The sequence below is a fragment of the Acomys minous genome (genome assembly GCF_964271855.1).
Source record: "Acomys minous genome assembly, chromosome: 3".
NCBI classification, from domain to species: domain Eukaryota; kingdom Metazoa; phylum Chordata; class Mammalia; order Rodentia; family Muridae; genus Acomys; species Acomys minous.
In genome coordinates, this window is record NC_140485.1 from 120031440 (window position 1) to 120046974 (window position 15535).

The window sequence follows — 15535 nt, forward strand, 5'->3', positions numbered from 1 at the left end:
CACATCTTTCTTTGTTTTGTTTTGTTTTGTTTGTGTTGTTTCTCTGTGTAGCCTTGAACGCCCTGGACTCACTTTGTAGACCAGGCTGGGCTCGAATTCGCAGCGATTTGCCTGCCTCTGCCTTCCGAGTGCTGAGATTAAAGGTGTGCGTCACCACCACCCGGCTACACCATATCTTTCAAAAGATTAAGTTCTCTCTCTCTCTCTCTCTCTTTCTGATTTTATTTTGAAATAAAATATTCTGTGGTTCAGCTGTCCTAGAACCCATGCTGGCCTCTAACATTGGGTGAACCTACTGCCTCAGCCTCATATGTGCTTACAGGCATCTACCACCATTGCTGTCTAAAAGGTCAGATTTCAGATAGACTCAGATAGACTCAGATAGACTCTGTTGAAAGTCTTTAAGACAGGAGCTCCCACTCTTTAATCTTTAAGCAAAGTTTCATAGACTGCTATTGACTACTCAATGTACTATGATGCCAGTCCAAGAAAGCACCTGGCAGACTTCAAATGTAGTGAAGAATTCAGAAATAAGCCTTCAAATTTACAAATATAAATGTCATCATCTCTACGTTCCCCAAGCCACTGGTACCCAGGTCTGGTCTATGTTAACAATTTGAATTCCCAGTACTTTAACAATTTGAATTCCCAATGGAATGCCTTTGTCACTGGCCAAGTGCCTCCATACAGATTTAATGTCTTCAACGTGAGTGCCAACTTATAGCTTTCTTCCATAGTAGCAGGCTGCCAAGACCCACCCATGCCTTCTCTGGGCACATCAACAACGGAATGTTACAACACAGTATATTCCTGGTTCTATTAGCTACACAGGCTCTCAGACAGACTTTGTGATGGTTAGAATCTCTGCAAATGAGAAGATATTTATATGGGTAAAAACTGAAGTTGGAGGAAGGCAAATAGCACCAGCAGATAGACGGTCAAATGTCACAGCTGGGTGACCGTTTGGTTTCCCCGGCTGCATGGGTTGAGCTGACAGGGAAGAACATCAGAGGCCTGTAGGAAATGCACGGAACTCCCCACTGCCTGATGCCAAGTGGTGACCAGAACAGATGTGGGTTGGACGGTAAGCACAGCATCCCACAGCAATGGAAAGTAACTTGGAAATGACTGGAGGAGAAAGGTCATGGGAATAATGTCAGCATCTCTGTGCAGGTTAAAGAAAAAAAAAAGTCTGAGAAAGTCCCCTTCAAGACGTAAGGCAGCAAAGGGAGTGCCTGGGAGCCAATGCGGAACACACCTAGGGCCTTGGTGCCAGCTGAGTGTGCTGTCAGGTACCTTGAGTCACTTGTCAGCTTTCCTTCACCCTAGGTGAGTGCCTTCAGGACACTGGGGTGCTACTACACATAAACACTTTAAATTATAAAAGCCTTTGACAATGAAACAGTAGGAAACACATTTCTTCTTTGTATGGTTTTAGGATTGGGGGGGAAAAAAAAGAAAACATTGAGGAACAGTCATGTGGGATGGATTGCTCAGTGTGCATTATTCTCTCCCCATTGAGTTTGATGCCGGTCATGAAGTCACTAATGTTGCCTGGGTGTTTGCACTGGGCCTCTTGTACAGGAAGCTTCTGCTCAGATGTGCAAACTCAGTGGGGACATTTAGCAAAGGCGGGGTAGGGGGTGAGGGGGGTGAGGGGTGGGGGGGTGGGGGGAGGGGAGAGGGGAGTGGTCAGTGATTTGTTGAAAGGGTGACTCAGGAAACAGACTGGGAGAGAAAATGGTAGCAGGGATACTGATTTCAACACAGGAGTGTCATAGAAAATAGACTGTGGAAGAGGGTGGGTGCAGGAGCAGATGGTCTCGGAGCTTGGCACATTTCATTTTGCTTCTTCTCACTAGAAGAACCCAGGCTACCAAGAAGAGCCTTGATACCCTATGAGCATATACAGGGAGAGGAGGTCCCACTCAGTCACAGTCATAGAGGAGGGGAGTAGGGGGAAAGCGGGAGGGAGGGAGGAGTGGGAGGATACAAGGTATGGGATAACAATTGAGGTGTAATATGAATAAATTAATAAAAAAAAATATATATAATCCATATAATTCCTGGGGTTATGCAGTGCTGCCTCCCTCTTCTTCTTCTTCTTCTTCTTCTTCTTCTTCTTCTTCTTCTTCTTCTTCTTCTTCTTCTTCTTCTTTTCTTCTTCTTTTTCTTTAGATTTTCCAGACAGGGTTTCTCTGTGTAGCCTTGGCTGTCCTGGACTCACTTTGTAGACCAGACTGGCCTCGAACTCACAATGATCCGCCTGCCTTTGCCTCCCAAATGCTGGGATTAAAGGCATGCAATAGTGCCAACTTCTAATTATGACATAATGCATGCAGATTTTCCAATATTAGCAACAGATAAGAGACTCATGTCCAGAGAGAATGCTGGCTTTTATCTCTGAATATATCCATCTTCTTTATTTTTTGTCCTGTTACCAGTGTAACATCTCAAGAAATACACTACATAGAAAACAGGACCTAATGCCTTAACCCTTCCTAGAAATGCTTCATGGGAGTGATGGAAGAGAAATGCCATGAATGTGGACAGTGATGTTTCTAAGGTGTCCTTATAGTCTAGAATTCCAGGCCTCTTCCTATTCTATTTTCTGTTTTATCTGGATGCTTAAGCATCTGGACCCCATGTTCTCTGAATTTCTACCTTAAAAAGAAAATACCCCAGATAGAAGTACATGTTCTACATTTGTTCACAAACCATTGAGGATATGATGATTCATTTTGTTTACTAGTTTAGCTGGGCTAAGAAATGCCTATATAGGTGGTAAAAGATTATATTTTAGTGTGCCTCTGAGGGTGTTTCCAGAGAGAATTAGTGTTTGAATGCTAATTTATACTAAAATAAAGATGGCGGTTGCCTTCACCAATGAGAGCTGGCGCCATCCAATTGGCTGACAGCTGGGATAGAACAAAAAAAGTGCATCAAGTCGGAGTTTGTTCATCAGTTTGGGCCCTGCCATTGATTTCTTCCACCTTTGGACACTAGAAATATTGATTCTTAGACCTTCAACTAAACAGAACCTGCACCACTGGATCCCCTGGTTCTCAGGCCTTCAGACTAAGCCTGACCTGCGCTACTGATTTTCTTCTTCCTCAGCCCATAGACACCAGACCCCCCTCTCTCTTTCTCTCTCTCTCGATTGCTAACTGGAGGTTATTGTGACTTCTTAATAAGTAAAGTGTACACTGCAGGAGCGTGAGCATCGGAATCCAGTTCCCCAGCACCCACATGAAAAGCTGTGGTGTGAACTTGTGATCCCAGTGTCCAGAAGGCAGCAATAAGAGATCCCTGGGGCTTATTGGCCATCTTAGCTGAACTGATGAGCTCCAAGTCCATTAAGAGTCTTGTCTCAAAAAAAAAAAAAAAAGTAAAGTGGAAAGTGAATAAGGAAGGCATCCAGTACTGATCTCTGGCCTATACACACGGGTGTGCTTCTACACAACACACACAAGGAACCTTGACTAAGATAGATTTTGGCACCAGGAGTAATTCTAGGAAAACATAGTTGTAAGGTGGAGTTGACTTAAGCTTTTCTCTTGTGTTTCTGAACTAGCTTTCTACCCTTTCTGTCACATGTATTCCATTATTCTCTCTCTCAACCCTACCTTAAAATTGCTTCCCATGTCATGGCCCTTTTCCACTCTTTCTTTCTTTCTTTCTTCCTTTCTTCCTTCCTTCCTTTCCTCCTCTTCCTCTTCTTCCTCTTCCTCCTCTTCCTCCTCCTTCTTCTTGTTCTTGTTCTTCTTCTTGTTCTTGTTCTTCTTGTTCTTGTTCTTGTTCTTCTTGTTCTTCTTCTTGTTCTTGTTCTTCTTGTTCTTGTTCTTGTTCTTCTTCTTGTTCTTGTTCTTGTTCTTCTTCTTCTTCTTCTTTTTCTTCTTTCCTCCTCTCCTCTCTCTCACAGAGACAGAGAGAACAAGAAAGAGGGGAGGAGGGAGAGAGAGAAGAGAAAAAAGAAAGTGAATCTTGAGCCTGGAGGATGGATGGTTCAGCAGTTCGGAGCACTGGCTGTTCAGACAACCTGGGCTGGATTCTCAGAACTCACATAGCAGCTCACAACCATTTGTGATTCCAGTTCCAGGGGAACTGACACCCTCTTCTGGCCCCCATGGGCACTGCACACATGTAGGGAACAGACTTAAACTGAAGTATGAAACATATATATATATATTTGTTTTAAAAATATCTATCTATCTTTCTGTTTGTCTATCTGTCTATCTTACTAGCTTTCAACTCTTTAAAGATGTGCTAGCCATTTCCAGTCTCGACTGAAGGTCATTTAATGTTCTAAAGCCATGTGTTCACAATGAGGTTCCCTGAATATATTTAGATCAATTTGGAAGGCAGAGAACATTTTTGGTTTTTTTCACAGGAGCCTGTGAAATATTCTGTATTTCATAGACCCATTAAACTTAGGATAAGTTGACATATTGAAAGCAACATAATGGATCAGAGATGGGAAAGCACATCTTTGGAAAGCCCCACACCCTGTAGATTGCTGTGACCTACCTTCTCCATTGCTGTCTTAGGGCTACTGAACACAGCTATAGAAAAGTCAGCTATTGAATGATTGGCCCTGCTATGGTCTTAGCATTCCCAAAGATGCCTAAGGAGCTGAGTTCCGGTTTTCCATCTCTCTCATTCCTGCCAAACACTCTCCTAAGGGGAAAAATCAGAAGCCATTGGATGGAAACACTAATAACAACCTGTTATTAAGACGTCTAATCTCTTTGAGTGATGCTTTCTGCTACAAACATTACAAAACCTGACTCAACTGACTTGATCAGCAAGATCATTTTATCAGATCGTGTGTCAAGATGGGCTGTTGCAGGGCCTCCAAGTTTGGTTTCTCAGTGGCTTTGTGATGTCAAGGACATAGGTAATTTCCCGACTTTCTTCCCCTGTAGCCTCGGCCCATCAACAGGCTACATCCCTCTGCTGTGAATAGCACACCAATATAAGACAACATTCTAGAGATTTAAAAAAAAAAAAAAGCATATCCAAGCCATAGAACAAATGCCCCTTCACATTTGCTTGACTACAGACTGGATCACCTGACCTCCCTGGAATCCAATCCTGGCAAGAGGAATGCTAATTTCGTATTTACCTACTTCCTTCATGAACTGAGAAAGGACTTTGTCTTAAGAGTCTAGTGACAGAATACAACTTGGAAGATGAGCTTACCCTCAGAAGCATCTCTCCTTTGAAAACAGTTTTGCTCCTTGCTCTTTCCCTTCTGAAAATTGAATATGAAAGCGGCCAATACCAAGATGAAGTCACTCTGGTCAGACCCAAAATAAACAGAGTTGGGGTTATGAACCATCAAGGACTTTCTAAAACCCACAAGAAATTCCTTCGCAGTGTACGTACTGCGTCTGCCTTCGCCTGAACTATCTTGCTTACTCTGTGCTGATTTCTGGAACAAGGCTCATTACAGGAAATTCTTCCAAGCTACAAAGTACAGATAGATACTTGCCTGGCTATGTTGTTTGCTCAACCCTGACTCCCAGTTCCTTGCACCACACTTCAGTGACCAATGAACCTCTGTTTGGTGCAGTTTATGTAGATTTCTCTCTTAGGTCTTTAAAAAGTTTCCCTCATCTCAGCCTCTCCTGATGTATCTAAGACTTGTCATCAGTGTACATCCCAAACGACTACCCTTTGTCATTCATTCCTGAAGGTACACAATTTTCCTGAGAGCCACTCCTGTTGGTACTTAGGGTTGACATCCTGAACACAGAGTAGAAGTTGATTACTATGTGTTGAATAAATAAGTGAAACTTGGCCCCTTGCCTTGGCTTTGCCACTAAGCAACTGTGTAACTTTGAAATATTGATTGAACTTTTAAGGTCTGTTTCCTGTTCTGGGGGAAAAAGGGATTTAGTACAGCTGGAGGCTAGGCATCCCTGGCTCCCTCTCCTTGACTCCTTGGCAAAGGAAGAAGATACCCCCCATACCTAAGAGTGCCTATTCTGCTCAGGGTGTGGCTGCAACACTGACAACTCATGGAATCCTTGCTGACAGGAAGTTCTACACTGATCTTCCAAGTGGGGCTGAGCAGGCAGGAGGCCACAGGCCCCTCCGTTCAGAATTCAGAATTCCGTGTCAGCTGGAGGCAGCCAGCAGGCCAAGGCTTCTAAGGAATGCTAATCAGGCCTGGACCCCACCCTGGGGACACTCATGGCCTTCTTGAGTTCTTAGATTGCATAGCCAAGAGTTTATCTCTATAAGCCATTGTTTTCAAATCAGAAAGGAGCTCTGGATTTTCCCCAGAATTCCTCAGAAATGAAAGCAGTCTTCAGCTCTCCAAGGCAGCAGTCAGAGGCTTTCCTGAGCCAGGCAAAGCTGACATGTTAGGTCCCTAAGATTTGATAATTCCCTCTTGTAGTAGATGTGTTTTTACCTTACTAGGTATATTTCCTTTCCTATATCTAAACATGCAGCATATCAATATCAGTTAATATTATTGATATAAAAGGAAAAAAATGAATGAAAGATAATTCTGAATGAAGATGTCACCAAGCAGTTTTCAAGTTTCCAGCTTTAGAAGTTGTCAGACACACAAGTTCATCATGTCCGACCGCTCATTGTCTGGGATGGAGAATTAAAGCCCGAAGCGTAAAGTTTGAGGGTTTTGTCTTTAATGGAATACAAAACTTTTTTTTTTTTTTTTTTTTTTTTTTTTTTTTGCTCCCAGGTGTGTCTGCTGTCCAGCATAGCCTTCAGGTTGATGACATTAAAGAGGCCAAGAGGAAGCCTGGCACCAACAGATGCTTCTCAGGACATTAATAGTGACTGTGCCTAGACTCTGCCACAATCTATGTACTATATCTCTCCCTGTGTTAGTCATGGCTCTGAGGCCACACTTCCAGTTGGTGGTGTTTCCTCCAAAACGTCAGGTGGTCAATGGTACTAAAGCCAAGTCTTGGGAAAATACAGTTTTCTCCCATAAGGTGTGTGTGTGTGTGTATATATGTGTGTGTGTGTGTGTGTGTGTGTGAGAGAGAGAGAGAGAGAGAGAGAGAGAGAGAGAGAGAGAGAGAGAGAGAGAGGACTGCCTGGTCATTTAACTTCTCCAAGAAGCTGTTTCCTTTCCTGAGAAAGGAAAACAATGCACTTGCCATGTGCTAATGGAAAGCACATGGGAACAGGGAAAACACCCTCTCAGGGAGCAGTTTAAACCTTTTCAGTGCCATTTCTTCTCTCTTCTGCCTCCTAGCCTTGCGATTTTTCCAGGTGAGCTCAGGGAAGACTATCTGAAGCTACATAGTATGTATGGACAGTTTCCTCCTTAACCAGTTGTAGCAACTGGACTAGTCTACCCTGAGGAGGCAGTGTCTGGTCCCATACGCATCTAGGAGAGGGCAGAAGTAATCCCACGTGAGAAGGAGGATGTACAAACGCAAGGATGCTGCACAGCTGTTTCCTTTTTCAGTTTCCATTCCCTTTGAAAACGCTTCCAGATCGCTGAGGTGGCCCTCCCCCATTACCTTTCTCTTTCAAACCCCTTCGACAGAAGGCCTGATTGGCTTTGTAGGACCCATGCTCTACAGGCAACTCTGGGGCTCAAGGAAGCTGGGGGAATCTTAGAGTAGCCTTAGAATTGAAGTGAGGATGTGAAATTTGAAGAGTCTGGTCAAAGTGGTACAGCAGGACGTGTTGATAAAGACCCAAACTCTATGACACTTTCCTAGTTACCCCCGGCTTCCCATTTTTTGAGGCAGGAATGAGTGGTGCATGGTGGTGATGAATGGGCCATTGGGTCGGCTGCATTCAGTCTAGCTCTGTGATGACTGGGGCACAGAACTTCAGAGTACGGGAGAAACAATATCTCAAGTCATTTCGCTTGTTGGTGAGTCACAGCTAGGAAGACTGTTGAGGTCTCAGCTTTGCGTCCTTATCCACTTCACTCAGATATACCTGGAGTCAGGCTCAGAGCAGATAAACCTACCTTAGTAACCCAGAGATGTCTCCTAGCAGGAGTTATACCCAAGGACTCCTGGAAGTTCTGATTCCCTGATAGAAGAGGAAGTGGAAAGGGATGGAGAGAGAGATTTCAGAGACTCCCCCAGTCTGCGTGTTGGGCTGCCATTTTTATGAAAATTATTCATGAGTGTTGCTCCCTACCCCCAACGGGCTGGTGTATCCTGCCTTGTGGTTTAAGTACCAGAGCAATCCTCTTACTCCATGTTCTATTGAACTTGTTCATAGGATTGTATTCCCTTTATAAAAGAGGCAGTGGTGATAAATTGCTTTTTCATGCCAAAGAGGGCATTAAGAGCCCTGCAACTCCAAATACACCTAGAATTTTTATTTCTTGATGGAATGATGTTTTATAACCATACTCATACACACATGCACACACACACACACACACCCCACACACATACACATACACAAACACACACAAACACACACACTAAAGAAAAAGAAAGAAAGAAAGAAAGAAAGAAAGAAAGAAAGAAAGGGAAGGTATGAGTTAAAATACGAATCTCAGGCCAGAATAAATGACATTTCTTTAAACTTTATTGGTTTTTACTTAGGAAAAAGTTCTATACTTGCCCTTGTTTACTTTGTTTCTCATTTTGTAATATTTCAAGTGGAATGTCAATAATTATCAAATAGAGAACTTGGGTATCTGAATGTAAACCCAGATTTTTATGCTGTTTCTGTCACCTTGTTGTTTTCCCAGTAAAGGGTCATGTTAGGTGAATTCTTAAGGAGCCCTGACTTTCTTTCTCTGATTATAATGTGGACAACTGAGCTCCACTTCCACCACCGTATAATCACATCATTTGGATAATGTTTCATAACAAATTTTGTTTTTCTCATTCTCCCCCCTTTGCAATCCAGCGAGCCAGTCTCCTCTTAGGATTAGTGACCGTTTATAGTATCATACAAAACCAGTAATTTTCCCACTAACCTGGGAGTTTCCCAGGATTTTCTGCCAAAGATTATTTTGGCATCTAACAACTTTTTTTTTTAAGTTTTCCATCATCAGTTTTACCATCAACAAAACAATATTTCTTAAGTTAACAAGGAAAGTACTGAAGCAAGACAGCAAGAAGACAATCACATGATGAGTTCAGATGGTCTATAGAGAAGCAGGTGTCTTTTCCCACTGTAAACCTGAGATCTGGGAGAGGGCTGGTGCCTATGGGGCAGTGTGGAGGTACCAGATGAAGTGTTTAGCAAGAAGCAGGGCGCCCCCTCCCTTCCATCAAGCCAAAAAGGACCACAGAGAAATTGTGGAAGGAGTGGGGAGACTCAGGGGAGACAGGAATGAGTCCCTATAGAGGAGTACACCAAAGAGCGCCTGCCAAATGTAATTGTACACTATGCCCACAGTGCAGAACATGTGTGAGTTGGGGAGGTGTGGTCACCCAGGGACATTTAATGATGTCTGGAAGTCTCTTGGTTGTCACAACCCTGAAAGGTTGACAGGGAGGAAGGCCAGGCATACTGGTAAACTTCTTTTGGGTCCCAATTTCTCTACTGGGTAGAAAGTAGCGATTTCTACCTCTCTTTAGCTACAGATTTTTTCATGTTTTGTGATGCATGTTGGTTTTTCTGTTTGCTGTTTTCTCTAAAACACAATCATCTTAAAATACATAGGACAGCCCCTCCCCAAATAAAAATAATCTAGTCCAAAGGTCAGTGGTACTGGAGTAGAAAAATAAAATCTGGAAGTAGAGTACAGTTGAGACTAGAGTGAAAACTAAAAGTAAGAGGATGCTTAAGAGAGCTGGGAGTAGAGTTTGGCTGCAAAACAGCTGCCTAGGTCACATGAGATATTGGCTTCTAACTCAACTCCAGTACTGTAAAAAAGAACACACACCACACACACGTGAAAAAGGCAATAAGAACAGGTATAAAAAATAAGGGGACAAAAAAAAATTGAGGCAGAAAAGGAAAGAAAGAGGTAGAGTCTAAGTTACATCGGCAGACCTGTTCTCTCTCTCTCTCTCTCTCTCTCTCTCTCTCTGAAGGGCTCTGAAGTTAATGAACTGAAACACAAGCAGCTCAGTTCCCAGGCAGGTCTCCTGTGGCCTGGGGACAGTACCTGGGGAGGTGGCAAGCAGGAGAGTCCCAGCTCTTCTTCATCATGAGCACTTGGTGGAAACCAGCTTCTGTGAGGGTGTCTGGGGCTTCCCTGAAGGAGAAGGAAGGAGAAGTTAAGAGAAGCACACACTCCAAGCATACAGCACCCAGCTCAGAACCTGCCCTGTGTCCATGGATTTTACAAGCCACACTCAACCACGTGAAGAATGAGTTATCCCAAGCTGGCGAAAAGTAACGAGAAGAAATAAGTGTGTAGGTCATGGACAACTTGTATGCCATTTTATACAAGGGACTTGAGCATCAACAAGGCTGCTAGAACAATCCCCAGGCTAACATCTGAATTCAGGATCTCTCATCCTACAAAGTGTGGGTATCACAGGCATGTACCACAGCATTTATCTAGAAGCCCTAACTGAGGAGGCCTGTGGTCAGAAAGGCTGAAAATGCAAACTCTTGGCTGCATATGCAAATGAGGTTACACACTCAGACCAAGTGTCCTCCAGGAAGACTGACAGAATTCACTGCTTTCTGCCCCTAGCATGTCAGTGCCATCTCCCAGACCCAGATGGTGCCCTTATTCTGCCAGTGCTCAGGATGGAAACTTCAGGATTTCTGTGCCCCAGTCTGCCCCTCTTCATAGCTCTCATGAATCTGTCCTTAAATTTTGATATCCAAAAATCTCATTGTTTCTGATCACTTCCATCCATCGTAAACTCAGGACAAGCTAATGGTATCCCTAGCCTGAATAAATTCAAGTCTTTTGTACCTTTCCTACTTGCCTACTGTCTAGTCTAAAAATATAGCTGAAGTAAGTTTGTAAGGGCTGTGCAAAATGACAGGATTCCTTGGTTCAAGACTTAGTAGTGACTCCTCCTTGCACTTAAGACTAAAAGCCAAAGCCGGGGTGTATCTCGGTGGTAGATTTGCTTGCCCGCCCTGCATGAAGCCCTGGCGTAAGTCTCATCGCTGGTGGGGGGAGGGGGTGGAAGGTGGGGGAGTGGGGAGCCAGATTTCTCAGTGGAACTCACAAGGAGATGCCCACTCTGTCTTTCTGCATTACCTTGAATACTGGCCTGGGTTATCTTTCCAGACTCAGCCTTCCACTGAGCCTTTGCACAGGCTCTTCCTCACCCCCATACCTAGTATATCCCTCCTCAGACCCTGCAAAGCTAACTCCTCCACACACATGGAGGCTCTGTGTGGCTTTCCTGAGGCACACCCTGACCACCCAAAACAAAATGGTGACCTGCTCCTCCACACCACACAGGTGTCTTCTTCCCTCCTTACCCTGCGTGCTTTTTCCTAGGTATTTATTACCATTCCCACTATGTGTGTTTTTCGGGCAAAATGTTTTAGTCTTCATTATACATTGTTCAATTATGTATTAGCATCCAGTAGAATGCAGGGTCGGTGTATCTATCTATACACACACAAACACACAAACACACACAGTGGGCCACAGAATCGCGGCTATTCATTCCATTTGAATAGTATCTTTAAGTTAATTCTCACAAGTATAAAATGCCTAACTAAATGAAATTGCATTTGTCATTAAGTGATCGTTTCTTTCCAGTGTAAACATTTAAGAAATAGAGTTCTGTTAACTTTATATTAGGCATCAGCTTATTTTTGTGAATAAGTTTTGAGAATGGAAGCGGTTGGAATGCAGTGCCCTGTTTCCCTCACTGACAATTCACCCAGATTCTGGAGCCTTTAGAAGCGGCAGGCTGTTTTGTTTGGTGTGAGTGCTGCCCCCTGCACATGACCTCAGAAGGTCCATGAAGCAATCAGAGATCTGAGGGGTAAGAACAGAGTGTCCTTTGAAAGCCCTCAGACATGCAGACAGGCCCTTCTGTCCTCAAACTATCCTAAAGGGGAAGTGTGTCGGCTTGGACAGTAGTGAGGCGGCGTGGGAATTCCCCCTTCCCGTTGGTCTCCCATATTGAGGAGCTTCATCCGGGTTAAAGACAGGTCATTCCCATCCAGTGGCTTTAACTAGGCTCAGGCTGCTTGGGAAGCAGAACTTGAGAGAGCAAGCGAAATGAATCTTCGTTCTCCTCCACTCCCCCAAGATGGTTTTAAAACAAGTGGCATTAAAAAGCTTAAACCTGTTTCACAGAATTACCAGTAGATGGCAGCACGTGACTCCGCCTCGCCAACTAGTGGCTTCAAACTCGCTTCTTAGGACCACTGACAACAGTCAGCTTCCTTAGCAGTTTGACGTGGGCAATTGAATTTTGTTTTTTTTTTGTTTTTGTGTGTGTGTGTGTTTTTTCTCTCTCTCCATCTTCCTCTAGAATAAGCTTCTTAGTGACCTCAAACCACAATCAATAAATCAACCATGCTACTGAGACCTGGGAAGAGCAACCAGGGAACTCAGCAAAACAAAACAAAACAAACCCATCTGGGCTTTGCAGGGACATCAAGATCCCGTCGGCAAGCAGATAGTTGGTAAACCATGTCGGAGACCAGTGCTGTGCAGGACGGCATGACGAAAAGGGCAAAGAGGTAAGTTTTTGTGACTTTTTTTTTTTTATATATATAAAAACATTAGGGTTCTCAACTTTAAACCACAAAAGGTTTAACCAGGACATCCCAGAGTGGAGGCTTCTGGCCTGGTCCCCACAATTCTCTCCAGCTTCAGATGTCTGCTGTGATAGAAAACTTTCAATAGACCATCTCCAAGAGAGCATAGCCGTCTCCTCTACACACTCCACTGTTGTATGTCTTTAAAAACAAAAAGCCCTGGCCAGGCTAGGCATGGTGATGCACACTTGAAATCCTAGCACTCAGGAGACCGAGGCAAGAGGACCACGAATTTGCAGCAAACCTGGTCACTCAAGATACCAAGCCAAAAAAGAAAAGAAAAACAACACAAGGATCCCAGCTGACAAACAGATAAGAAAGGGGGAAAAAAGCAAAAACAAAACCCAACCAACCAAAGAAACAAAAACAAACAAACAAACAAAAAACCAAACCAATTGCTTTGGTGTTTTTAGACAGTGTCTCACTCACTTTGTAGCCCAGGCTGGCCTTGAACTCTCAGTAGTATCCCAGTCTTAGCCTCCCAGACGGTAGAATTACAGGTGCGAGCTACCATGTGCGACACCAAATATTTCTTAAGAGAAAGGAAACCAAAACTGCTTGAGCTTGGCTCACTAGAACTGGCTTTCATAATCCACAAGTCACAGTTTCGAGAAATCAATTCTGTAGGCCATCGTAAGCATTATGGGATGGCATGAAGCTAGATCAGAGCACACCAGAGTAGACAGAGTCCGAATGGTAACATCTCTTCTGTGGGTTACAGTAAGGACAAGTTGCTTAGCTCTGCTGCGGAAGGCACTGTCTGCTTTTAGCCTCAGCATTATCTGTACTTTAACATCAACAAAACCATCACTACTCAAAAGTGTCATTTGTCTGAGTAGAATGTGTAAATGGTCTGAGTGGCATGAAATAGAAACTGAGTTAAGCATCAAAGTTTGGCTAACAAATGCGGGGAACCAGACTTATTTATCTTTATAGTAATTCACACATACCCACAATCCTTCTGCCTCAGCCCCTGCCCCCAGTCAAGGAGTGGCCCAGGCTTATGATGTTCTGTGTCTTACATTTTAGCTGAGAGAAAAAAAAAATCTACTCTCTGGTTAAACAAATAGATCCTGAGCAGAAACTTAAATTTCTTAAGGGGCCCTGGCAGATAAACTAAAGAGGGAAGCAGGCTAAGAGCAGCAGCAGGTTACAAACGAGGGTTGTTTCATATATATATATATGAAAGATACCATTTGGAGAGGTTTGAGATATGATGTCACTGTGTCACCCATACTGACCTCTCAAACGTGCAGCAATCTACCTTCTCCAGCCTCTCAAATGCTAGGATTACAGGGCGAACAACCATGCCTAACTTCTGTATAATGTTCTTGAAAGTTGATAACATTAAAGAAAGGAGAAGGATTGTGCGTGGGAAAACCCACTCCTGCTGCGGACTCAGTTTTGTCCGCCTCTCCTCCAGTCAATGGTGAAGCCCTAACCCAGCAGGATTGAATTTGGAGGATTGGCTCATTAGGAGACAATTAAAGTTAAGTGAGGTCATTGTGCTGGGTGCCTCATCTCATAAGACTGACGGCCTTATAAAAGAGAAGCATATAGGAATCCCAACTTTCTCTCCCCACCCCCGCCCTTACTCACTCACTCACCACCTCCCCACTTTCTACCTCATCCTCTCCTTCTCTCTGTCTCCACACAAGCACTAGAAATGACAAGCAAGCATGTTTTGAGAAGGCAGATGTTTTCAAGCTAGGCAGAAATACACTGCTAGGAACCAAATAAGCAGGTGCCTTTTGAGTTCCCAGACAGCCTCTAGAATTGGGAGAAATAAACTCTCTGGTCTTAGCCACAGAAGCTATTTGTTACAGCAGCCAAACTGACTGATACATGGTCTAAAGTTTGATTGTTCCCAAGACTCTCCAGGCTCTTTCAGGTAGAAGGACCTTATGGGGTCAGTATCAGAAATCATAACAGTATCAGTCTCCCCTATCTCTCTGACATCTCAGTGATATGTGTTTTATTCACTAAACAAATACCTCAAGGAAATCACTTAAGCCAGTTTGTGAGTGATGTTAGCAGAAGAACAGGGCACTTGGAGAGCACAAAAACCTTTGTGAACATTTCCAGAAATAAGATGATTTCTTTGGCTTCAGAGACAAGGTTCTGATGTCCTTGAGCCTGCAAAGGGATCGGCAACCATCTGGGCCAGGGTCAAAGCCACTGTCAATTTCCTTTCCTGTTCCAAGCCTCTGTCTCTCATGTCCTAGTACATTAATGTACATTAATATTCTATTTGTTAATCCCTGTGGTTTTTCAAAACTCCACTCATTTTAGCTCTTGTGCCAAACACACCAGGTGCTTTCCCCCCCCCTCAGAATTCTGTTCATTTTTCTGTTCAGTTATTTTTTTTTTAAGTACTGACTTTGTACTATGTGCATATATATGAGCTAACGTACCTAAGTGGAAAATAACCAGAAAATTCCTGTATTTGTAGCACTTCTAATGAGATGAATAGAGGAATCACCTTTTTCCAACTTAAAGGAGAAAATATTTGTCTTCAATGCCTGGCCAGTTGGCTCTGGGACCACAGTGAGACTGACCACCCTGACAGCACCCAGCTGAACAAAGCTGCTTACCTAATGACAGCCAGGGAGCAGAGAGTGAGAGAAGGGGGTCCGAGACAAAACGCAGCCTTCAGAACATCCCTCCAGTCACGTGCTTCCTCCAAGGAGGCTTAATCTATTCATGATGCCAGCACCCTCACCAGTAAGTCACCCCCTGTTCAAGACCCTGACTCTAAATACTGCTGCACTCAAGACCAGACTTCTAGTATATGAGTTTTGGAGACTATTCTACATGTAAATCATACAAATCAGACAGACAATAAACAGAGAAGTGGAGGGCATGGTGT

The 15535-nt window shown here is 43.7% G+C and overlaps 1 long non-coding RNA gene across 2 annotated transcripts; it reads left to right on the plus strand.

Annotated features, from left to right (window-relative positions):
* Window positions 1-867: 867 nt before the first annotated feature.
* On the plus strand, window positions 868-15535 carry LOC311594641. 2 transcript variants are annotated; one of them, XR_014778172.1, is made up of 5 exons: window positions 868-1084; window positions 1174-1329; window positions 6716-6971; window positions 12498-12588; window positions 15119-15535. It is a non-coding gene; the product is annotated as an uncharacterized lncRNA (long non-coding RNA). The 2 variants fall into 2 exon arrangements; XR_014778173.1 differs by lacking the exon at window positions 1174-1329.